Below are 26,396 nucleotides of genomic sequence, written 5' to 3'. Positions count from 1 at the left end.
ACAGGAAGGTCAAAGATGTTCATAGTATTATTGTCAAAAATTCACTCTCCTAGTAGCAAGTGCTAATTACGTTATTTGTTCCAGGTATGTTGGCGCTAAACTACAAACTAGTTAATTTGATGACTATACTGTATTATACTAGCATTTCAATTAAAATTTTTATTGGCAGCTGGGCGTGATGTAGCACGCCTTTAATCCCAGCATTTGGGAGGCAGAGGCAGGTGGATTTCTGAGTTCGAGGCCAGCCTGGTCTACAAAGTGAGTTCCAGGACAGCCAGGGCTATACACAGAAGTGGGGGGGCGCTATGGGGGACTTTTGGGATAGCATTGGAAATGTAATTGAGGAAAATATGTAATAAAAATATTAAAAATTAAAAAAGGAAGAAAAAAGAAATAGTATAGAAATACTAATTTATCTAGTCATTTATTTAACATACAATTATTCCAAACCCTATAACATATTAGTCTGTATAGTAAGTGGTACAGATGAGGGATGTGTAGAAAACTGGTATGTATAAAACATATGAGGGATGGGTATAAAACCTTGTCTTTATGATACTCCACAACTTCTTACAGGAAATAAATGAGAATGTAGTGTTTGGACATATGAATCCCTAACATATAATGTGTCAATCTTATCCTGAAAGAGATATTACAATGTATTTGAAGGAAAGAGTGTCAGATATGGATTTCTGGAGGTAAAGACACTTGACATCAGATTTCAAGAATGATTTACAAGGTTGAAGATAATTGGAACATATGGAGCTTTAAAGGCTCATGCAATGCTCAGTACTCTGTGAACTAAAAATTATAGGTTCTAATTTCTATAGCAAAATGGATAAGAAAGTGGATTTTAGACAGAAATGGAGAAATCTCTGCCCTTATATAATAAATATTTTCAGTAGCATTAATAATAGGTTTATTTATATTCATTTTATGCTTGATCCTTGCTTGGCATGTTTGTTATCTACTAATTTGGCATGTCAATGTACTAATTTCATAAATTACAATGATGAAAGCTAACTTTAATTTAGTACTTACAATGTTTAAGGAAATATTCTAGCACTTTTATATTTGATGTCTCATTTCATTTTTGTTGGAAGCCTATCCAGTGTTGAGCCCCATTTTGGCCCTGTCTTGGGCCTTGAGGGCAAACCTTAGCCTGGCTCAAGTTTTGAGACCTTTCTCATCACTTCCTTATCAAGGAGACTCAGAAAGACTTGTTTGGTCCTGCCTTTACCCTGCTGTTGCTGATGTAGAGCTTTGTCATTGGCCCTGTCAGTCACTCCATACTTTCACCCTTCCCCACCTCCTTCATAATCTTACTCCACCAAAAATTCCCCTTCCCATGTTCTGAACTTATATAAGCAAGAGGCTGATGCCATAAAGTTGAGTTCCTGCTTTAATAAGACTCCCAGCTCAGTGTGTTTCTTTTGGGCCATCTACACTTGCAATCCTGCTCAGCCCCGGAGGGACTCTGGGACTTATCTCCTCTCACTTGGATCTGTAGGCAAGGACCTGGCAATTTAGTGTCTCATGTGAAAAACCCCTCCCTCTTGATGGAAGAATGCTGATGGGCCAATGGGTCTGTGCGTGAGTGTACACCCATACAGTATGGGGCAGTTCTTATCCAGGTCTATGTGCCCCCCAGCCCCTATATCCCTCACTCAATCCCTTTGACAGTGCCCACTTGGTCCTCCAGTAGACCTCTGCCCCCAAGACCACTTCCCTTGTATCTTCCAATGGACCACTTCCATGCCCCCCCCTTGTACCTCTGCCTTCTATCTGCTGCCTTACAATAGGAAGGGGCTCAGTACCCAATATATCACCAGCCTTTACCCAGTGAATGTCAACCCCCCAGTAGTAATCAGCAGGTGGCTTGATAACCTTGGGACCCCCAAGAGATTAAAGACTCGAAAATGTGGTGCTTGAGGACCGCCCCAATTCTCCCTGGGCTGAGACTATCTTTGAGGGCCTGGCATACCACACATGAGGCACGGCACCAAGACTGGAAGGATTTGGCTAAGGCCACACTCTCAGAGCTGGCCTACCTTAAATGGACCGCCTACTTTCAAGAAGAGTGTCAGGTTCAGGAGGAGCAGAGCCAAAGTGCTCAACCCCCATTACCCATTACTGCTGGCATGCTTGATCAGTACTGTACTGGCATCCAACAAGTGGCCATTCAACCTGCCTTATAAAGATCAGGCCTTAAGCTTAGCAGCCTGGAAGAAACTCGATGAAGGACTTGCTGAAACCCTGATTTTGGGAACTAATCAGAAAGTCACTGAGGACCTTCCCTTGTTTATTGATAGGGCTCATAAAAACCTAAAGAGAAAATTCCCTGCAGGCTATTTTTGAGATAGCTTTCTTAGATTGCTGGAATGCATGAACACTGATCATAAACTTGCTTTCACAGGGCTACACAATGACCCTATTGACCAGTAGATGATTGCCACTCAGGATGTGGGTTTCTCCTTCTCCTACCAGTCCCAAGACTTGACTGCTGCACTTAAAAAAGTCCATAAAGAAGATGGAAGGAGTTACAAAGTATGTAGCAGAGACTGAAGGAATGACTATCCAGAGACTGCCCTACCTGGGGATCCATCCCATATACAACCACCAAACCCAGACACTATTGTGGATGCCTGGAAGTGCTTGTTAACAGGTGCCCGATCTAGCTGTATCCTGAGAGGCTCTGCCAGTGCCTGACAAATACAGAAGTGGATGCTCACAGCCATTCATTGGATGGAGCATAGGAGCCCCAATAAAGGAGCTAGAGAAAGTACCGAAGGGGTTTGCAGTCCCATAGGAAAAGCAATATCAACTAACCAGTACCTCCAGAGCTACCAGGGACCAAACCACCAACCAAAGAATACACATGGTGGGACTCATGGCTGTAACTGCATATGTAGCAGAGGATGGCCTAGTCTATCATCAATGGGAGGAAAGGCCCTTGGTCCTGTGAGGGTTCTATGCTGAAGTATAGGGGAATGCCAGAACCAGGAAGCTGGAGTGGGTGGGTTGGTAAGCCGGGGGAGGGGAGAGGGGATTTTCAGAGGGGGAACCAGGAAAGGGGATAACATTTAACGTGTAAATGAAAAAAATATCTCATAAAAAAATAAAAGAAGAAATGGCCATCCATGTAAATACCCTACAACAGACCTCTGTCGGCCAGGGGAAAACTTGTTTTGGATTTGGCAAAGAAGGCTACTTTAAGAGAAAGTGCCCCAACCTGTCAAGAGGCACCCCCAACCCATCTACTAATACTCCTCTCACCCCTTGCTCCCCAATGCAAAAAGGGCTTCCACTGGGCCAGGGACTGTAAGTCTAAGTTCAACCTAAATGGTCAGCCTTAAAATTCCCCCCAGCACCAACTCCAGCCCTGTTAAATAAGGCAGAGCCTCCAATTAGTGCTATCTGGACTGTGTCTCTTGTCCCTAGGCTCTGCCCTAAGATGAACCTTGCCATAGCTGTAAAACTTTCTGGTTCCTCAATGACACAGGTACAGATCCATCGGTGATTACAAAGGAGAAGATGCCCCAACAATGCCCTTCATTTCACCCCTAATTCTAAAGGCCACTGTTCTGCCCCAGATAACTAAGATCCACTGGAAACTGGAGACCCCATATGGATTGAGCAGTGGACTATTCCTACACCCAAATTACAACAATTATACCTTTTGGTACAAAAACAATTAAAATTGGGACATTTGAGGGCCTATACCAGCCCTTGAAATTCTCCTGTTTTGTGCTTAAGAAAGCTAACAGGTTCTAGAGGTTGTTATGTGAGTTGAGAAAAATTAATGAGAGAATGATTCCTTTTGGGACGCCCCCCAGAGGGGACTCCCATGGATCCTGGGGATCCCTATCACCTATCATTTTACCATCATTGACATTAAAGATTGTTTCTTCTCCATTCCCTTATACCCTGAAGATAGTGAGAAGTTTGCCTTTTCTATTCCTTCTGTTCAATTTGGTGGGCCCGATTTAGGATCAAGTGGACAGTTCTACCCCAAGGCATGGCCAATATGCTCCTATGTGTCAATATTATATGCTTAATATTTTCTCATCATTTTTAAATGATTCCAATATTTTATTTTACATTTATATGGATGATATTATTTTTGTTGCTACTAGCTTTTCAGGCCTCCAGGAGCTTACTGATAGGTGTCTCTCCATCCTTAAATATAATAATTTTCAGGTTGCTCCTGAAAAGGTTCAAAAGGTGCTGCCATTTAAGATCCTGGGATCCATGTTGTCCTTAGATGTTGTGTCCCCTGTTAAGCCTCAACTTCAAATTCAAGATTTCTATACCCTCCCACAGTTTCAAAAGCTTTTGGGTGCGATTAATTGGATGATGTCTTGGATCTTCATTGCCACAGAAGATCTAACACCATTATTTGACCTCCTTAAAGGAAATAACCCCTATAGTGCTGACTTCTGACCATATCCAGATGTTGAATAAGATTCAACAGGCCATTGATTCAGCCACCTTTAAAAGATATGATCCCAACCTACCATTTATTTTATATAATTTTCCTTGGAGAAACGTTGTGCACTGTGCTACTTGTTCAATAGGGAACCTGTCCATTGGATCCACCTTCATTAGTAGGGACCCCTCCAGTTTATTCTATGGCTAACCAGCTGGCTGACTGCATTATTAAGGGGAGAGGTCTTTCCATTAGGCTCTTTGGAACAGAACCTTCTGCCCTCATTACCTCATTTAAAAACATAGATTTCCTTTGGTTACAGAGAAGCAATAGCCGGGTCACTCTGGCCCTAGAGGTTTTTCCAGGCAAATTGATTGCTACTTTGGACCATATAAGTGGATGAGTTCCTTTTCCAGACTTGAATGGAAGACTCCCCGCCCACCCCCGACACTTTATTCCTACCCCAACCAAAATTATCCTGCCATCTTTACTGATGGTGGGTGCCTGGGGTTCTCCATTGTTGTTTCCCCCATTTCTCATCAGACAAAGTTCCATTGCCAATAAAGTCAGACCTTTAAGCAATTGAGAGCTCTGCCAAATTTAAAGAATTGTTTGCAGTGGTTATGGCATTATATATGATTTTTGAATCCTTTAATTGGTTTTTGACAGTCTCTATGTAGCAAACTTACTGCCTAATTTGGTAGAGGCTCATATTAGACTTTATTCTAATCCCATCACCCCCCTCCCCCCCCATGATTCAGGCACATACCCTACTAAAACAAAGACAACATCCTATTTTTCTCCATCACCTTCAAGGTCATCAAGACCTCCCAAGGTTCCTATCTGCCAGAATCCTTCCAGCAGATCAACTTGCATCAGGCTTATAATGCCATACTGTTGCTGAGGTGTCACAGTTCCACTCATTAACTCATGTCAAATGGAGGGGCCTAAGACAAAAATACACCCAATAAAAGACCTTAAAAAGATCATCCGTACTTGTAGGTCTTTTTTTTTTTTATTACATATTTTCCTCAATTACATTTCCAATACTATCCCAAAAGTTCCCCATAGCGCCCCCCACTTCCCTACACACCCATTCCCATTCTTTTGGCCCTGGCATTCCCCTATATTGAGGCATATAAAGTTTGCAAGTCCAATGGGCCTCTCTTTCCATTGATGGCCGACTAGGCCATCTTTCAATACATATGCAGCTAGAGACAAGAGCTCCAGGGTTCTGGTTAGTACATTATGTTGTTCCAACAATAGGGTTGCAGATCCCTTTAGCTCCTTGGGTACTTTCTCTAGCTTCTCCATTGGGAGCCCTGTGATACATCCAATAGCTGACTGTGAACATCCACTCCTGTGTTTGCTAGGCCCCGGCATCGTCTCACAAGAGACAGCTATATTTGGGTCCTTTCAGCAAAATCTTGCTAGTGTATGCAATGGTGTCAGCGTTTAGAAGCTGATTATGGGACGGATCCCTGGATACAGCAGTCTCTAGATGGTCCATCCTTTCATCACAGCTACGAACTTTGTCTCTGTAACTCCTTCCCTGGGTGTTTTGTTCCCAATTCTAAGAAGGTGCACAGTGTCCACACTTTGGTCTTCATTCTTCTTGAGTTTCATGCGTTTATCAAATTATATCTTATATCTTGGGTATCCTAAGTTTTGGGCTAATATCCACTTATCAATGAATACATATTGTGTGAGTTCTTTTGTGATTGTGTTACTTCACTCAAGATGATGCCTTCCAGGTCCATCCATTTGGCTAGGAATTTCATAAATTCATTCTTTTTAATAGCTGAGTAGTACTCCATTGTGTAAATGTACCATAATTTCTGTATCCATTCCTCTGTTGAGGGACATCTGGGTTCTTTCCAGCTTCTGGCTATTATAAATAGGGCTGCTATGAACATAGTGGAGCATGTGTCCTTTTTACCGGTTGGGACATCTTCTGGATATATGCCCAGGAGAGGTATTGCTGGATCCTCCGGTAGTACTATGTCCAATTTTCTGAGGAACCGCCAGACTGATTTCCAGAGTGGTTGTACAAGCTTGCAATCCCACCAACAATGGAGGAGTGTTCCTCTTTCTAAACATCCTCGCCAGCATCTGCTGTCACCTGAATTTTTGATCTTAGCCATTCTGACTGGTGTGAGGTGGAATCTCAGGGTTGTTTTGATTTGCATTTCCCTGATGATTAAGGATGTTGAACATTTTTTCAGGTGCTTCTCTGCCATTCGGTATTCCTCAGGTGAGAATTCTTTGTTCAGTTCTGAGCCCCATTTTTTAATGGGGTTATTTGACTATCTGGAGTCCACCTTCTTGAGTTCTTTATATATATTGGATATTAGTCCCTTATCTGATTTAGGATAGGTGAAGATCCTTTCCCAATGTGTTGGTGGTTTTTTTGTCTTATTGATGGTGTCTTTAGCCTTGCAGAAGCTTTGTAGTTTCATGAGGTCCCACTTGTCAATTCTCGATCTTACAGCACAAGCCATTACTGTTCTATTCAGGAATTTTTCCCCTGTGCCCATATCTTCAAGGCTTTTCCCCACTTTCTCCTCTATAAGTTTCAGTGTCTCTGGTTTTATGTGAAGTTCCTTGATCCACTTAGACTTGACCTTAGTACAAGGAGATAGGAATGGATCAATTCGCATTCTTCTACATGTTAACAACCAGTTGTACCAGCACCATTTGTTGAAAATGCTGTCTTTCTTCCACTGGATGTTTTTAGCTCCCTTGTCGAAGATCAAGTGACCATAGGTGTGTGGGTTCATTTCTGGGTCTTCAATTCTATTCCATTGGTCTATTTGTCTGTCACTATACCAGTACCATGCAGTTTTTATCACAATTGCTCTGTAGTAGAGCTTTAGGTCCGGCATGGTGATTCCACCAGAGGTTCTTTTATCCTTGAGAAGAGTTTTTGCTATCCTAGGTTTTTTGTTATTCCAGATGAATTTGCAGATTGCACTTTCTAATTCGTTGAAGAATTGAGTTGGAATTTTGATGGGGATTGCATTGAATCTGTAGATTGCTTTTGGCAAGATAGCCATTTTTACAATGTTGATCCTGCCAATCCATGAGCATGGGAGATCTTTCCATCTTCTGAGATCTTCTATAATTTCTTTCTTCAGAGACTTGAAGTTTTTATTATACAGATCTTTCACTTCCTTAGTTAGAGTCACGCCAAGATATTTTATATTATTTGTGACTATTGAGAAGGGTGTTGTTTCCCTAATTTCTTTCTCAGCCTGTTTATTCTTTGTGTAGAGAAAGGCCATTGATTTTTTTGAGTTAATTTTATATCCAGCTACTTCACCGAAGCTGTTTATCAGGCTTAGGAGTTCTCTGGTGGAATTTTTAGGGTCCCTTATATATACTATCATATCATCTGCAAAAAGTGATATTTTGACTTCATCTTTTCCAATTTGTATCCCTTTGATCTCCTTTTGTTGTCGAATTGCTCTGGCTAGGACTTCAAGTACAATGTTGAATAGGTATGGAGAAAGTGGACAGCCTTGTCTAGTCCCTGATTTTAGAGGGATTGCTTCAAGCTTCTCACCATTTACTTTGATGTTGGCTACTGGTTTGCTGTAGATTGCTTTTATCATGTTTAGGTATGGGCCTTGAATTCCTGATCTTTCCAAGACTTTTATCATGAATGGGTGTAGATCTTGTCAAATGCTTTTTCCGCATCTAACGAGATGACCATGTGGTTTTTGTCTTTGAGTTTGTTTATATACTGGATTACGTTGATGGATTTCCGTATATTGAACCATCCCTGCATCCCTGGGATGAAACCTACTTGGTCAGGATGGATGATTGTTTTGATGTGTTCTTGGATTCGGTTAGCAAGAACTTTATTGAGGATTTTTGCATCAATATTCATAAGGGATATTGGTCTGTAGTTTTCTATCTTTGTTGGGTCTTTTTGTGGTTTAGGTATCAGAGTAATTGTGGCTTCATAGAATGAGTTGGGTAGAGTACCTTCTGTTTCTATTTTGTGGAATAGTTTGTGAAGAACTGGGATTAGATCTTCTTTGAAGGTCTGATAGAACTCTGCACTAAACCCATCTGGTCCTGGGCTTTTTTTAGTTGGGAGACTATTAATGACTGCTTCTATTTCTTTGGGGGATATAGGGCTGTTTAGATCATTAACCTGATCTTGATTCAACTTTGGTACCTGGTATCTGTCTAGGAACTTCTCCATTTCATCCAGGTTCTCCAGTTTTGTTGAGTATAGCCTTTGGTAGAAGGATCTGATGGTGTTTTGGATGTCTTCAGGATCTGTTGTTATGTCTCCTTTTTCATTTCTGATTTTGTTAATTAAGATGCTTTCCCTGTGCCCTCTAGTGAGTCTGGCTAAGGGTTTATCTATCTTGTTGATTTTCTCAAAGAACCAGCTCCTTGATTGGTTGATTCTTTGAATAGTTTTTCTTGTTTCCACTTGGTTGATTTCACCCCTGAGTTTGATTATTTCCTGCCGTCTACTCCTCTTGGGTGAATTTGCTTCCTTTTGTTCTAGTGCTTTTAGGTGTGTTGTCAAGCTGCTAATGTGTGCTCTCTCTAGTTTCCTTTTGGAGGCACTCAGAGCTATGAGTTTTCCTCTTAGAAATACTTTCATTGCGTCCCATAAGTTTGGGTATGTTGTGGCTTCATTTTCATTGAACTCTAAAAAGTCCTTAATTTCTTTCTTTATTCCTTCCTTGACCAAGATATCATTGAGAAGAGTGTTGTTCAGTTTCCACGTGAAGGTTGGCTTTCTATTATTTATTCTGTTATTGAAGATCAGCCTTAGTCCATGGTGATCTGATAGGATGCATGGGACAATTTCAATATTTTTATATCTGTTGAGGCCTGCTTTGTGACCAATTATGTGGTCAATTTTGGAGAAGGTACCATGAGGTACTGAAAAGAAGGTATATCCTTTTTTTTAGGATAGAATGTTCTGTAGATATCTGCCAGATCCATTTGATTCATAATTTCTCTTAGTTTCACTGTGTCCCTGTTTAGTTTCTGTTTCCAAGATCTGTCCATTGGTGAAAGTGGTGTGTTGAAGTCTCCCACTATTATTGTATGAGGTGCAATGTGTGCTTTGAGCTTTACTAAAGTTTCTTTAATGAATGTGGCTGCCTTTGTATTTGGAGCATAGATATTCAGGATTGATAGTTCCTCTTGGAGGATTTTACCTTTGATGAGTATGAAGTGTCCCTCCCTGTCTTTTTTAATGACTTTGGGTTGGAAGTCAATCTTATCAGATATTAGAATGACTACTCCAGCTTGTTTCTTCATGCCATTTGCTTGGAAAATTGTTTTCCAGCCTTTCATTCTGAGGTAGTGTCTATCCTTTTCTCTGAGATGAGTTTCCTGTAAGCAGCAAAATGTTGGGTCTTGTTTGTGTAGCCAGTTTGTTAGTCTATGTCTTTTTATCGGGGAGTTGAGTCCATTGATATTAAGAGATATTAAGGAAAAGTAATTGTTGTTTCCTGTTATTTTTGTTGTTAAAGTTGGCATTTTGTTCTTGTGGCTGTCTTCTTTTAGGTTTGTTGAGGGATTACCTTCTTGTTGTTTCTAGGGTGTGGTTCCTGTCCTTGTATTGGTTTTTTTCTGTTATTATCCTTTGAAGGGCTGGATTCGTGGAGAGATAATGTGTGAATTTGGTTTTGTCGTGGAATACTTTGGTTTCTCCATCTATGTTAATTGAGAGTTTGGCTGGGTATAGTAGCCTGGGCTGGAATTTGTGTTCTTTTTGTGTCTGTATAACATCCGTCCAGGATCTTCTGGCTTTCATAGTCTCTGGTGAAAAATCTGGTGTAATTCTGATAGGCTTGCCTTTATATGTTACTTGGCCTTTTTCTCTTACTGCTTTTAGTATTCTATCTTTATTTAGAGCATTTGTTGCTCTGATTATAATGTGTCGGGAGGTATTTCTTTTCTGGTCCAGTCTATTTGGAGTTCTGTAGGCTTCTTGTATGTTCATGGGCATCTCTTTCTTTAGATTTGGGAAGTTTTCTTCTATAATTTTGTTGAAGATGTTTGCTGGTCCTTTGAGTTGAAAATCTTCATTCTCATCCACTCCTATTATCCGTAGGTTTGGTCTTCTCATTGCGTCCTGTATTTCTTGGATGTTTTGAGTTAGGATCTTTTTGCATTTTACATTTTCCTTGATTGTTGTGCCGATGTTCTCTATGGAATCTTCTGCACCTGAGATTCTCTCTTCCATCTCTTGTATTCTGTTGCTGATGCTCGTATCTATGGTTCCAGATTTCTTTCCTAGGGTTTCTATCTCCAGTGTTGCCTCATTTTGGGTTTTCTTTATTGTGTCTACTTCCCTTTTTAGGTCTAGTAAGGTTTTGTTCATTTCCATCATCTGTTTGGATGTGTTTTCCTGTTTTTCTGTAAGGACTTCTACCTGTTTGATTATGTTATCGTGTTTTTCTTTAAGGATTTGTAACTCTTTAGCAGTGTTCTCCTGCAATTCTTTAAGGGATTTTTGTGCTTCCTCTTTATTGTCTTCTGCCTGTTTAGCAGTGTTCTCCTGCATTTCTTTAAGTGTGTTATTAACGTCCTTCTTGAAGTCCTCTATCATCATCAGGAGATATGCTTTTAAATCCGTGTCTAACTTTTCCGGTGTGTTGGGGTGCCCTGGACTGGGCGAAGTGGGGGTGCTGGGTTCTGATGATGGTGGGTGGTCTTGGTTTCTGTTAGTAAGATTATTACGTTTACCTTTCGCCATCTGGTAATCTCTGGGGTTAGTTGTTATCGTTGTCACTGTTTAAAGATTGGAGCAGAAGCTGTGTTCCACTCACCAGCAGTCTCTAAATCCTGCGGTGGGGGTCGTGGGTAGCTGATGGTACCCCGGTGCTGGTCCAGCCGGAAGAGGCCTGTGGTCTTACTCAGGCCGTTTTTCTGCTTCCCTAACTAATGCAGTCTCTGGTCCCGCGTGCAATTGGATTGGAGCAGAAGCTGTGTTCCACTCTCCAGAAGTCTTAAGATCCTGTGGTGGGTGTTGTGGGTAGCTGGTGAGTGTCAGCCGACCCTGCGCCCCAGCTGCCCAGGTGCTTTTCTGACCGGAAGAGGGTTGTGGCCCTATGTAGGCTGGAATTCTCTTTCCCCAACCAGCGCAGTCTGAGGTCCTGCGTGATTGGACTGGAGCAGAAGCTGTGTTCCACTCACCAGCAGTCCCAAAATCCTGCGGCGGGGGTCGTGGGTAGCTGGCGGGTGTCAGGCAACCCTGCGCTCCTGCTACCCCAGCACTGATCCGGCTGGATGAGGCCTGTGGCCCTACTCAGGCCGGTTTCTGCTTCCCTAACTAATGCAGTCTCAGGTCCCGCGCAATTGGATTGGAGCAGAAGCTGTGTTCCACTCACCAGCAGTCCCAAAATCCTGCGGCGGGGGTCGTGGGTAGCTGGCGGGTGTCAGGCAACCCTGCGCTCCTGCTACCCCGGCACTGATCCGGCTGGATGAGGCCTGTGGCCCTACTCAGGCCGGTTTCTGCTTCCCTAACTCACTTGTAGGTCTTGGCAGCCATTCTCACAGGGACCTCCTCTCTAGCCCATGGGGAGTAATCCCCAGGGGCTCTGCCTTAATAATCTTTGGCAACTTGATGTTATTTGCTATTCCCCATTTGAGAAGCTAAAATATATATTTGTGGCTCTTGATACCTTTTCCCATGCATGTTGGGTGTCAGCTCATGCTGGAGAAAAGTCTAAACATACCATTAGCCATATGCTTCAATGTTTTGCCATTCTCAGACTTCTAGATCAAAATATAACAGATTATGGCCCGTGTTTTACAAGCAAACCTTTTTCAGAGTTTCTTCAGATGTGGAAGATCTCCCACACTATGGGCATCCCTTACAACCCAAGAGGACAGTCAATTGTAAAAAGACAAAATTAAGCTTTAAAATCTCAGTTACAAAAACAAAATGGGGAGTCTTTACCCCCACATGATCAGCTAAAAAAAAGGCATTATTCACTTTAAATATTTTAAATTTTTCAAAAGAAAATCCTCAGTTGTCCCCATTTCAAAGACATTGGGCCTCCTCTATCTCTTATAGCTTGATACTAGTCAGATGGAGGGACCCACTGACAGGAGCCTGGAGAGGACCAGACCATCTCCTGACAACTGGGAGTGGGGATTCAGCTACATATTTCTCCAAACTGAAAAAGACCAATCTGTGTGCCAGCTAGAGATATAAAATATATGCTTCAACAAAGGGAGGCTGACAATGACATTTCCAGGGAGTCCCCCTGCCATGAGAAACCCCCTTATGCTTCTCCCTCAGGTGGCCAATATAATCAAGAAAATGACCCTTCTGCTGACATGGATGCTGCTCTCCATCTTGAATGAAGGAGGATTCAGTGACCCCCCAAGGAGCAGGAGAGATCCTCAAAAAACAGAAAAATGCTGCTTCTGTGCTAATCAATCCAGGATTGTCCAATACAAATTAAAGAAGCTTCAGGAAGATCTAGAAAGGAGGTGAAGAGACTTCCAAGTCAACACGTTGTGAACTGGATTTCATGGCTTATTACCCCATTTACTTCTCCTCCTTGGCCCCTTCCTTCTTCTCCTTATCTTGACTGTTCAGCCATTTGTGCTCAATAAGCTCACTCAGTTTATCCATCATAGACTAGAGGATGTCCAGCTTCACCAAGTTGAGATCCATTACCAAAGACTTGTCTCTTCCGAGCCAGGCTCTACATATCCCTCTGCCTATGAGCACCCCTTCCCAGCTCTCCACCTGACCAACGACAGGTGTGATCTAAGATATGCTGAGACAAACTAAGACAGGTCATGGATCACCCCCTTTTTGAGCCAGAGTGACACATGGAATCCAGAAACAGGTAAGATCCCCATGTGTGGGACAACCTAAGACAGGAGCCATGTAACCTGCTCATTACAAAAGGGGGAAATGTTGGGCCCCATTTTGGCCCTGGTTTGGGCCTTGAGGACAAACCTGAGCCTGGCTATTTCTGTGGCGTTGTGGGAGATCCTAAGCCTGGCTCGAGTTTTAAGACCTGTCTCATCACTTCCGTATTGGGGTGACTCAGCAAGACCTATTTGGGTCTGCCTCTGCCTCACTATTGCTGATGTAGAGCTTTACCATTGGCCCTGTCAGTCAGTGCCTACCCTCTTTCACCCTTCCCCACCTCCTTCATCATCTTACCCCACCAAAAATGCTCCCCTATGTTCTGAACTTATATAATCAAGATGCTGATGCCATAAAGTTGAGTTCCTGCTTTGACAAGACTCCTGGCTCAGTGTGTTTCTTTTGGGCCATCTACACTCACCTAGTCCCTGGCAGGACTAGGACCTCTCTCCTCTCACCTGGACCTGGCAGCAAGGAGCTGGAATGGACTGAAGTGGGATACAGTTTTGGATGCATGTTTCAAATCTGATGATCTATTTATTTTATAATTCTCTGTGCTTGATAAGATCTGAAAAACTTAACTCTTACTTTATAAACTTACATTTTAATTATCTGTGCTTTATACTTGCTGGAAAACAATATTTACTACTTTATATACTTACTATATAATTCTCTGGCAATTAATATATGCTGTATAGCAGCAGGGAATTAGGTAAAGGATTCATTGCTAGTATTCCCTTCTCTGGCCACACAGCCAGAAGCCTTTTGCTGACTAGGGTGGTTAACTCTTTGTCAACCAAAGAGTAAGGAAAGGAAAAGAATTAAAATCCTTTAAATAGGCAAATATGCACAGACACTTGTAACTTCATATTTGCAAATTCTATCTGGGTCTGACAACCAGTTTTATCTATTCTACAAGTATTTTTGCCCACCTATGCATAGACAAACAGTCATACATTTGGTGGATGAATGGACAGATGAGATATCCTCAAGCCAAAACATCTTTATTTCTTTTCTCTGGCCTTTTTAAAAAATATATTTAATCTTGTTTTACAATCCAGATTTTATCCCCCTCCTGGTCCACCTCCCATACACCCTCCCACTCTTCCCACAAGGATGTCCCCCTACCCGCCACCCCCACCTCACCAGACCTCCACACTCTCTGGGGACACCAGTATCTTCAGGGTTAGGTGCATTTTTCTCTGTCTGAGTCCAGACCTGAAAGTCCTCTGAAGTATACATGTTGGGGGCCTCATATATCAGCTAGTATATGCTGCATGATTGGTGGCCCAGTGTCTGACAGATCTCAGGGGTCCAGGTTAGTTGAGACTGCTAGTCCACCTACAGGTTCACTCACCTCTTCAGCTTCTTCTAGCTTTTCCCCAATTTAATGACAGAGGTCAGCAGCTTCTGCCCATTGGTTGGGTATAAACATCTGTGTCTGACTCTTTCAGCTGCTTGTTGGGTCTTTCTGAAAGCAGTCATGATAGGTCCCTTTATGGGAGCACACCATAGGCTCAATAATAGTGTCAGGCCTTGGGGCCTCCTCTTGATCTGTATCCCAAGTGGGGCCTGTCACTGGATCTCCTTTTCCTCAGTCTCTAGTCCATTTTTGTCCCTGCAGTTCTTTCAGACAGAAACCAGGTCAAAGTTTTGGCCTGTGGGATGGCATCTCCACCCCTCACTTGATGCCCTGTCTTTCTACTGGAGGTGGACTCTATAAGTTCCCTCTCCCCACTGTCAGACATTTCACCTAAGATCCCTCCCTTTGAGTCCTGAGAGTCTCTCATCTCCCAGGTCTCTGGTACATTCTGGAGGGACCCCTACCTTCTGCCTCCCAAGGTTGCCTATTTCTATTCTTTTGCTGCCCCTCAGGGCTTCACTCCTGTTACCCCTACCCAATACCTGATCATGTTCCCTTCTTCCCATCTCTGTCCTCCTTCCCACTAGGTGCCTACCTCCCTCCCTCTTCCTGTGATTGCTTTCTTCTCCCTCCCATGTGGGAGTAAACATCCTCACTTGGGACCTTCAGCTTGTTAACTTTTTTGAGTTCTGTGGATGGTGTCCTGGGTATCCTGTACTTTTTTGGCTACTGTTCACTTATTAGTGAGTACATACTATGCATGTCCCTTTGGTTCTGAGTTACCTCATTCAGGATGATATTTTCTGGTTCCATCCATTTGTCTGCAAAACTCAGGATGCCCTCATTCTTAATAGCTGAGTAGTATTCCATTGTGTGCACATCTTCTGTATCCATTATTCTGTTGTGAACATCTAGGTTATTTCCAGCTTCTGGCTTTTTAAAAACAAAAATTCTTAGAAAATTACATCATAGATAAAATGTTACACAAAATGTAACAAAAGGACATTGATATTAATTTCACAGCAGTGTGTCTTTCTATATGCTCATTATAAGTTTAAAGCACCTGTTTATATATGACCTTGTCTTATTATAGTGCAAACCTGTGGCTTCATCCTTGGACCTGACTGCTTTTTCTTGCATACAAATATGTTCCAAGCCAATATCTCTTTTTAGTGAAATTATGAAAGCTCATTTTAGACCTTATTATGCAGCTTTTCCTTGCTGTTATGACGAGTGGATACATCCTATTCTTGGCTCTTACTTTATTTCATCTTTTTAGCAAAACAACTGAAAGCATCTATTTTCCCCTAAGACGATTGTAACTAAATCAGGCCTTCTATGAAATCATTAATTCATCAAAACAGTATAGACTCGTGAAAGTTCATTTTTATGTAGATCTATGGGAATTCAGCTCAATAGGGTGGGCTAATGCCCTGGGATTATTATATTAATATAATAATAACAGGAAAGGCATGAAAGGTTGCAAGAAACAATCCTGAGATGAAATCTCTTTGGGACCTTGACTCACAGAGCTTATCCATCACAGACCATGCAAAAATGGTGGGCCACCTGCAGGAAAGTCACCTGCTAGCCTTAGCTTTTCCTAGATGGCTCTTGATATTTTAACACTTTCATATTTGAAATGTCATTTATTCTCAGATTTTATATGAAACTCAAACAATACAACTTTAGGAATACAAAATTGAAGCCAGAACCATTTTAATACCTTATCCAAGATCATCAACTCAGTCAATGACAGACTGGGATTGATAGCTTGTATTATTAGCTTGTTTTATTATCACTGTAACACCCTCTTACCTCTCCATAATTTTATTATTATTTTTATATGTGCTTCCTAGGTAATGTAAATTTTTCACATGCTATCTAGCAATTTTGAAATTTACTTCATAGCATTTCTTAAAGGTATAATACATTGCCCCCTTTTGTCTTTGTTTCTACACTAGTCCATAAACATGATATCCCTGTAGTTCCCACTGAAAACCAAATCTGAGAATACTGATTCCATCTCTCTCTCTCTCTCTCTCTCTCTCTCTCTCAAACACACACACACAAAGAGAGAGAGGGGGAGAGAGAGAGAGAGAGAGAGAGAGAGAGAGAGAGAGAGAGAGAGAGAGAGAATTGTGTTTATGTGTGTGTATGATATTAATTCAGTTCACACACAAACACATATATGTATTCAATGTTCTGGTGAGTACTTCAATCTTTCTTGTGCCATCCAGATAAATCAAGGCAATTGCTACTTCCTAATTTATGGAGGTTATGTTTAAAAATATGTATATGGCCTTCTGCTGGGGCAGATCATCAGCTTTTCTGCCCTTTGGAAGACCCCACAGTCTGGAGGTCTCCTAGGACATCTGATGTACCCAGAGCAACAGGTAAGGAACCCTCCAAAATAACCATAGCAGATGGGAATCCTGAGGAGCTCAGCAGACACTGGACCTATCTCCTCCACTCGAACTTTACATTCTTTCCCTCCAATGCAGATCATCAGTTTGTCTGCTTCCCTTTAGACCCCACAGTCTGAAGGCCTCCTGGAGATCCGCTGTGCCCAGGGTAACAGAACCTGTACTCTGAAGGTCTTCTGGGAGATCTGCTGCAGCCAGGACAACAATCACCAGTGCGCATACCCTTCTATAGATCCCACAGTCTGAATGCCTCCCAGATAATCTGATACAGCCAGGGCCAGAGGCCTTCCAAGAGAACTGCAACAACCCAGGAACACAGGAATCAGACTCCAGACAGAGACACTCCGGTGAGTTAACACCAGAGATAACCAGATGGAAAGAGGCAAGTGCAAGACCATAAGCAACAAAAGCCAATATACTTTGGCAACATCAGAACCCAGTTCTCCTACCACAGGAAGCCCTGGTTACCCCAACACACCTGAAAAAGATGATGCTGTCCCAATATCCTATCTCCTGAAGATAAAAGAGTCATTTGGAAGTATATACATAACTAACTTAAAATACAGGAAAACACAGGTAAATAGGTAGAAGCTATTAAAGAGGGAAAAAATCACTTATAGAAATACAGGAAAACACAATCAAACAGGCAAAGGAATTGAGCAAAGCAGACCAAGGACTAAAAATGGAAATAGAAACAATAAAAAAAAATCACAAATTGAGGCAACAGTGGAAAAGGAAAACCTAAGAAGTCAAGAGCTACAGATGCAAGCATCAACAATAGAATACAAGAGATAGAAGAGAGAATATCAGCATAAACATACCTTAGGAAATATTTCCACAACAGTCAAAGAAAATACACAGCATAAAAAAAACCTCTTAAACCAAAACATCCAGGAAATCCAGGACACAATGAAAAGACCAAATCAAAGAATGGTAGGAATAGAAGAGAGGGAAGATCTCCAGCTCAAAGGACTAGAAATTGTATTCCACAAAATTATGAAAGAAAACTTTCCCAACTTAAAGGAAGAGACCACCATAAATGTACAAGAAGCCTATAGAACACCAAATAGGTTGGACCAGAAAAGAAGATACTCTTGACACATAATAATCAAAACACTAAATGCACAGAACAAAAAGCTGTAACTGAAAAAGGCCAAGTAATATGTGAAGGCAGACCTATCAGAATTGCACAAGATTTCTCAACAGAGACCCTAAAAGCTGAAAGAGCCAGCAAGAGGTCATGCAGACCCTGAGGGAACACAAATGCTCTCCCAGGATATTATACCATGCATAACTCTCAATCATCATAGATGGGGAAACCAAAACATTCCATGACAAAACCAAATTTAAACAATATCTACCTATCCAGCCCCATAGGGAATTCTAGAAAGAAAACTCCCAACACATGGAGGATACCTTCACCAAAGATTAAAAAAAAAATAATCATCATCTCACAACAAAATCAAAATGAGAGAATCATATACTCACAATGCCACCTACAACAACAAAATAATAGGAACTAACAATCGTCTGTGTTTAATATTTCTCAATATCAGCTGGCTCAATTCCCCAGTAAAAAGACATAAGCTAACAGACTAGGTAAACAAGCAGAATCCAACATTTTGCTGCCTACAAGAGACACACTTCAATAACAAAGACAGACACTACCTCAAAGTAAAAGTCTGGGAAAAAAGTCTTGTAAGAAAATGGTCCCAAGAAAAAAGAGGTAGCTGCCATCCCAATATCCAATAAAATGACTTTCAACCAAAAGTTATCAAGCAAGACAGGGAAGGACACTTCATGTTCATCAAAGGAAAAATCCACCAAAAGAAAGTCTTAATTCTGAATATCTATGCCCTAAATGCAAGGGTACCTACATTTATAAAAGAAACTTTACAGCTGGGCAGTGGTGGTACATGCCTTTAATATCATCACTCGGGAGGCAGAAACAGGCAGATTTCTCAGCTCAAGGCTACCCTTTACTGAAAGCCAAAAAAATTGAACCCCACACAAAAATAGTGGGAGACTTCAATACTACATTCTTACTAATGTACAGGTCATTAAAACAAAATAATCAAGGGGAGTAGAGGATAGGAGGGACTTGGGAGGAAGAGAAGAGGGGGAGGGGAAAAAGAGAGGCAGAATCAGGTATGGGAGGAGATGTATAGAGGGTCAGGAAAATGAACAGAGGTGTGTGGCAATGGGAAACTGGTCATAGCAACCAGAAAGTTCCAGATACCAGGAAAGCAAGATCCTTCTAAGACCCCACTGGGATTACATTAACTGAAATACCCCACAAAGTGGAGGGAGAACCTGTCAAGACCATATCCAGAGATTAAGCATGGCCCTCTGGTTGAGGGATGTGGCCACTGACCCATCTCCAAAATTTTAACACAGAATTGTTCCTGTCTAAAGGAAATACAGGGACAAAGAGTGGAACAGAGACTGAAGGAAAGGCCATCCAGAGATTGCCCCACCTGGGGATTTATCCCACATGCAGTCACCAAACCCAGACACTTTGCAGATGCCAAGAATTGCCTGCTGACAGAAGTCTGATACAGCTGTCTCCCGAGAAGCTCTGTCAGATCCTGACCAATACAAATGCTGAAGCTCACAGACAACTATCCTACTGAGGACAGGGACCCCAATGGAGGAATTAAGGGAAGGACTGATAGAGCTGAAGGGGCCTTATCTGGCATCAATGAGAGGGGAGGCTCTTAGTACTTTGAAAGCTTGATGACCCAGTGTAGAGGAATGCTAGGGCAGTGAGGTGGGAATAGTGAGTGTGAGAGCACCCTCATAGAAGCAGGGTAAAGAGTCATGATGAGATAGGGGGTTTGCAGAAGGTAAACTTGGAAAGGGGATAAAATTTGAAATGTAAATAAATAAAATATCCAATTAAAAAAAACAAACAGAAATTAAACAGAGACACGGTGAACCTAATAGAGGTTAAGAACAAAATGGATTCAAAAGATATATACAGAACATTTCACCCTAAAATAAAAGAATATACCTTTTTCTCAGCACCTGGCAATATGTTCTCCAAAACTAACCATATACAAACAAGCCTAAACAGATATAAGAAGGTTGAAATAATCCCATGCATTCTATCAGATCACCATAGGCTAAGACTAGACTTCAATAACAAAAAGAACAGAATACCCACATACCCATGGAAACTGAAGAGTGCTCTACTCAATGATAACTTGGTCAGGGAAGAAATAACGAAATTAAAGACTTCCTGGAATCCAATGATAGCATACCCAAACTTATAGGACACAATGAAAGTAGTTTTTAAGAAGAAAATTCATACCACTAAGTTCCCTCATAAAGAAATTGGAGAGATCCTACAGTAGCAAATTAACAGCACACCTGAAAGCCCTAGAACAAAGAGAAACAAACACAACCAAGAAGGGTAGACTGCTAGAAATAGTCAAACTTAGGGCTGAAATCAACCAAATAGAAACAAAGAGAACAATACAAACAATCAACTAAGCAAAATCTCGTTCTTTGAGAAAATCAATAAGATAGATAAACCCCTAGCCAAACTAACTAAAGGGCACAGAGACAGTATCCAAATTAACAAAATCAGAAGTGAAAATGGAGACATAACCACAAAAACTGAGGAAATAAAAAAAACAAAACAAAACAAACATAAAAAAAACATCAGATCCCACTACAAAAACCTATACTCATTAAAACTGGAAATATAGATGAAATGGATGATTTTCTAGCTACCAATGTTAAATTAATAGTGGATAAACTATCTAAACAGGCACATATCCCCTAAGGAAATAGAGGAAATCATTGAAAATCTCTCAACTAAAAAAGGCCCAGGGCCAGATAGCTTTAATGCAGAATTCTACCAGACCTTCAAAGAAGATCTAATACCAACACTCCCCAAACACTTCCATAAAATAGAAACAGAAGAAATGCTATGTAATTAATTCTTTGAATTGACAATTACTCTAATACCTACACCACACAAAGACACAAAAATAATGAGAAATTCAAACCAATTTTGCTTATAAATATTGATGCAAAAATACTCAATAAAATTTCCACAAACCAAATCCAAGAATACATCAAAACTATCATTCATCACAGTCCAGTAGGTTTCATCCCAGGAATGTAAGGTTGGTTCAATATATGAAAATCCTTCAATGTAATCCACTACATAAACAAACTCAATGAAAAAAACCCCACGATCTTCTCATTAGATGCTGAAAAACATTTGACAAAATAGAGCACTCCTTCATGTTAAAAATATTGAAAAGATCAGGAATTTAAGGCCCATACCTAAACACAATAAAAGAAATATACAGCAAACCAACAGCCAATATCTAATTAAGTGGAGAAATATTTGAAGAAATCCCACTAAAACTGGAGACATTACAAGGCTGCCCACTTTCCCAGTATCTATTTAATACAGTAATCAAAGTTCTAGTAAGAACAATTAGACAACAAAAGAATGTCAAAGAGAAACAAATTGGAAAGCAAGAAGTCAAGGTATCACTATATGTAGAAGAATCGATATTATAAATAAGTAAAACCAAAAATTTTACTGGAGAACTTCTACAGGTAATAAACAACTTAAGCAATGTGACAGGATATACAAGTAACTCAAGCAAATCATTAGCTTTCCTTTATACAAATGATAAGTGGGCTAGGAATAACACCCTTCACAATAGTCAGAAATATAAAATATCATGGGGTAACTTTAACCAAGCAAGTAAAAGATCTGTAAGACAAGAACTTCAAGTCTGAAGAAAGAAATAGAAGACCTCAGAAAATGGAGAAATCTCTAATGCTCGTGGAATGATAGGATCAACATAGAAAAAAATGGCTATACTACCAAAAGCAATCTACAAATTCAATGCAATCCCCATTAAAATTCCAACAAAAAATTTCAAAGATATAGAAAGAGCATTTCTCAAATTCATCTGGAAAAACAAAAAACAAGGAAAGTAAAAATGACTTTTAATAATAAAAATTATATCTGGAGGAATCACCATCCCTGACCTTAAGCTGTACTACAGAGCAATAGTAATAAAAACTGCATGGTATTGGTACAGAGGCAGAGAAGTTGATCAAAGGAATAGAATTGAAGACCCAGAAATAAAATCACACACTTATGGACACTTGATCTTTGACAAAGAAGCCAAAAACATACAATGGAAAAAAATAAAGCATATTCAATATATGGTGCTAGTCTAACTTACAATTGGTACGGAACAAAAAAGGTCCATATTTGTCAACTTGCACAAAGTTCAAGTCCAAATGGATCAAGGACCTCAACATAAAACCAGGTATACTGAATCTACTAGAAGAGAAAGCAGGAAAGATCCTTGAACTCATTGGTATGGGGTGGGGAGGAATTTCCTAAACACAACTGCAAAGGCAAGGTTATGGAGAAAGAAGTATACTCCAATCCTGGTGGGATTGCAAGCTGGTAAAACCACTATGGAAAACAATCTAATTGTTCCTCAGAAAATTGGAAATAGTTCTACCTGAAGACCCAGCAATACCACTGCTAAGCATATACCCCAAAGATGCTCCAACATATAAGAAGGACACATGCTCCATTATTTTCATAGCAGCCTTATTTATAATATCCAGAACCTGGAAACAGCCTAGATGTCCCACAATGGAAAAATGGACAGAGAAAATGTGGTATATTTACACAGTGGTGTATACACAGCTATTAAAACAATGACTTCATGAATTTTACAGGCAAATGGATGGAAGTAGAAAGTATCATCCTGAGTGAGGTAACAAAAGGGCACGCATGGTATGTACCCACTGATAAGTGGATATTAGCCAAAAATCTCAGAATACCCACAATACAACTCACAGACAACATGAAGCTTAACAAGAAAGAAGAGCAAAGTGTATATTCCTCACCTTCTTTTAAAATCTCTTTCTTTCTGAATTGCTGAAGTCAGAACATAACTATTGCCTTTAACATTTTATATATTATATATCCATCCCAAAGGACTGAATTTTAATGTAAACATTTAATTTGAGCAAGCATGCTTCACTTCCCAAATAAGTGGCTTTTCTATTTCATTATAACTGATGTCTTGACAGATTGCTAAAATAAAAATTATCAGAAATATTGGCAACAAAGGAAGATAAATTTTCTCACATTACAAATGAAATTGAAAGCATACAGATATTTGTGCCACCATCTGACATCATCTTTTAAAATAAACTCATGTCTGCCCTTTGACAAAACAATCTCCAATAAGTTATTAAACTGATAATTTCTTAATTTGGATCAACTTAAGCAAAGTGATTTTTGCTTAATTTGCCTGCACTCAACATTCTTTAACTATTAGGTAACTTTGTTTTGTTTGTTTGCTTTTCAATTTTAATATGTTATTGAATGTTGCACTGTACTCCCTGCAGTGTATATATAAGTCTTTCAGGATGAAGGTATTCATTTCTCCAGTTGCTAAATATATTGGCTAATGATGATTCAAAGCTGTTATCTTCTTTAAAAATGGTGCTTGGTCTAAAGTAATTGCCTTGCTCATCAACTAATGGGAGGAAGATGGCTCTATCCCAACTAGATATTTCATGCTAACAAAATAAATAAATAAATAAATGCCAGTTCCCAGGAATGGGTTACCACCTATTGAGTTGTCAGCCAGTGGGAACCAATAGACACCAATAGACAAGGATTATAGAATATTGCCAATGTGCTTTCTTATGCTTCCATGTTTGACTGTAAGACAATATTGCTGAATATATCACATATTTGAAGCAGTGAGCATGAGATCAAACTTGTACTCACCCAGAAGATTCATCACCACTGGCTAGTTTTCATGGTGCTGGCAGATTATATGCATTCATTGGAAAAGTACTCATACATTTCATTCTGCCATGAAACCTTAAATGTATGATAATGGCTGGCCTAACAAGATACGCCTATTGGTGCAGTTGTGGCATGGGAGTAACCAATGTCTTTCTGATTGGATCTAAGGTCCAGTTATCTTCATAGGATAGAACCAATACCTATTCCAATAAGAGAGACAAAGAACCTGCCAATAGACAGATTGTAGAACACATGGAAGAAATTAAAATTAGTAGTTTGCTAAATGGACATGGTACTAAAATGGTTCCTAGTGGTTTATTGCTATTACTGAAGATCAGAGCATATCTCAATCCTCACCAGAGAAGCTTCTCATCACAGTAGATAGTAAATAACAAAGAGACTCACAATGGATTAGTATGCAAAGAATAAGTAACTGGAGTTTTCAGCTATGAATGGGACACAGAGATAACTTCTCCCACAACAAGGCCTGTAGATCCTCAAGAAAGGCAGGCTGAAATATTTTAAGAGCCAGAGGTGGTTCATAACATACTGAAGGAAGTATTTGCCAAAAACTAGAGGACATTTGGAAATATGAGCTTAAAGTGATTATAACATAAGAATTGCACAAAATCAAGCCAGACAAATATCTCAGCATCCAGGGAAATGAAATCACATCCCTAGTTGAGGAAATACAGGGATTTGATAGTTACTGAGATGTAGAGTCAGTGATATTTTTAATGATGTGACTATGGTGGATCAAACACTGGCTAGAGAAATCCTTATTCCTAAGACAAGTTGAACAACACAAAGTGAATTAAATAGTAGGGTAGAGAAGGAAACTCATAGTTGGATAGGTAGGATGGAGATTATACGAGAGGAGTTTGAGGGAGAAAAGTGAATGTGTTCAAAATATACTGTACAAAATTCTTCAAGAATTATTGAAAATATTGTGTTATTTCTCTTTAAGCCTTCATCATGTGACTTGACAGTGAAAGGTAACAAAGGCCTTTTCCCCTAGCTTCAATTATAAGAAAATATATAGATTCAGTTCTGCTACAGACCGTCCTTTAGTTTGATGAGAAATAGTTTTCTTGTGTATCTCAGTGCACTTTCTCTTCTGTGCTCCATCTTGCCCCTATCTTTCCCTACTTCCTCTTTCACAGGTGTCAGGGCTTAGTATATTTCCCCCCAAATTCTCCTGAATGCAAACTCACTTCTAAATTCTGTCATGCAATAACTAAGTTAAAATATTAGTTATATTAAATAATACTTTTGTTAAATATGTGTATTATAAGATACTTTGCAAGTCATAAAACTAATTCATAGTCTTGTCTATGAAAGGTTAAAAAATCAAACCTTCAAAGGTAATAAAATTTCTAATGATTAAGTAAATACATGATATAATTCAGCTTTGTGTGATAGTAGAAATGAATCTACATTTCCCTTAAATGGGGAAATAACTAAATATTTTTCCATGCACCAAAACCATAGTCTATTAGGCTGAATCTTTAAAATAATCATCAGAGATCAATAACCTTCTACTTGCACAGTGGTTTTCAACATGTTAATACAATTCCTTAGGTTGTGGTGACCCCTAACCATATATTTTTTGCTACTCTATAACTACTACTGTTATGAATCATAATGTAAATGTCTTTGTTTTCCAATGGCAACTCCTCAAAATAGGTCATTCAACCCCAAAGTAGTCACAATACATAGTTTGAGAACCACCGAATAACTAGCAGATAAAGGGGATGTTCCCACAATGCAAGTGTTTTTCTTTGTACCAACTCCAAATAATGTCAACGAAAACATGGAACTATCCATTTAGCTTAAGGAAAGGCAATATAAAATTTGCAAGACCAAGGGGCCTCTCTTCCCGATGATGGCCAACTAGGCCATCTTCTGCTACATATGCAGCTAGAGACACAAGCTCTGGGGGTACTGGTTAGCTCATATTGCTGTTAGGGGACTTTTGGGATATAATATGAAATGTAAATGAAGAAAATATCTAATAAAAATTGAAAAAAGAAAAAAAGAAAAAGAAAATGCAATATAGCTAATATCCACTTATCTATCAGTGAGTACATGCCATGTGTGTTCTTTTGTGACTGGGTTATCTCACTCAGGATGATACTTTTTAGCTCCATCCATTTGCCTCTTAATTTCAAAAAGTCATTGATTTTGTACTCCATTTTGTAAGTGTACCACATTTTTTGTATCCATTCCTCTGTTGAGGGACATCTGAGTTGTTTCCAACTTCTTGCTATTATAAATAAGACTGCTAATTGTATCTTGGGTAATTTAAGTTTCTGGGCTAATATCTACTTATAGTCAGTGCATATCATGTATGTTCTTTTGTGATTGGGGTAACTCACTCAGGATGATATCCTCCAGATCCATCCATTTGCCTAAGAATTTTATAAATTCATTGTTTTTAATAGCTGAGTAGTACTCCATTGTGTATCCATTTTTCTACTGAG

Source organism: Mus caroli, unplaced genomic scaffold, assembly GCF_978045245.1.
Source record: "Mus caroli unplaced genomic scaffold, Mus_caroli_1 scaffold_5, whole genome shotgun sequence".
Lineage (NCBI taxonomy): Eukaryota > Metazoa > Chordata > Mammalia > Rodentia > Muridae > Mus > Mus caroli.
This window is presented reverse-complemented; position numbering follows the sequence as displayed.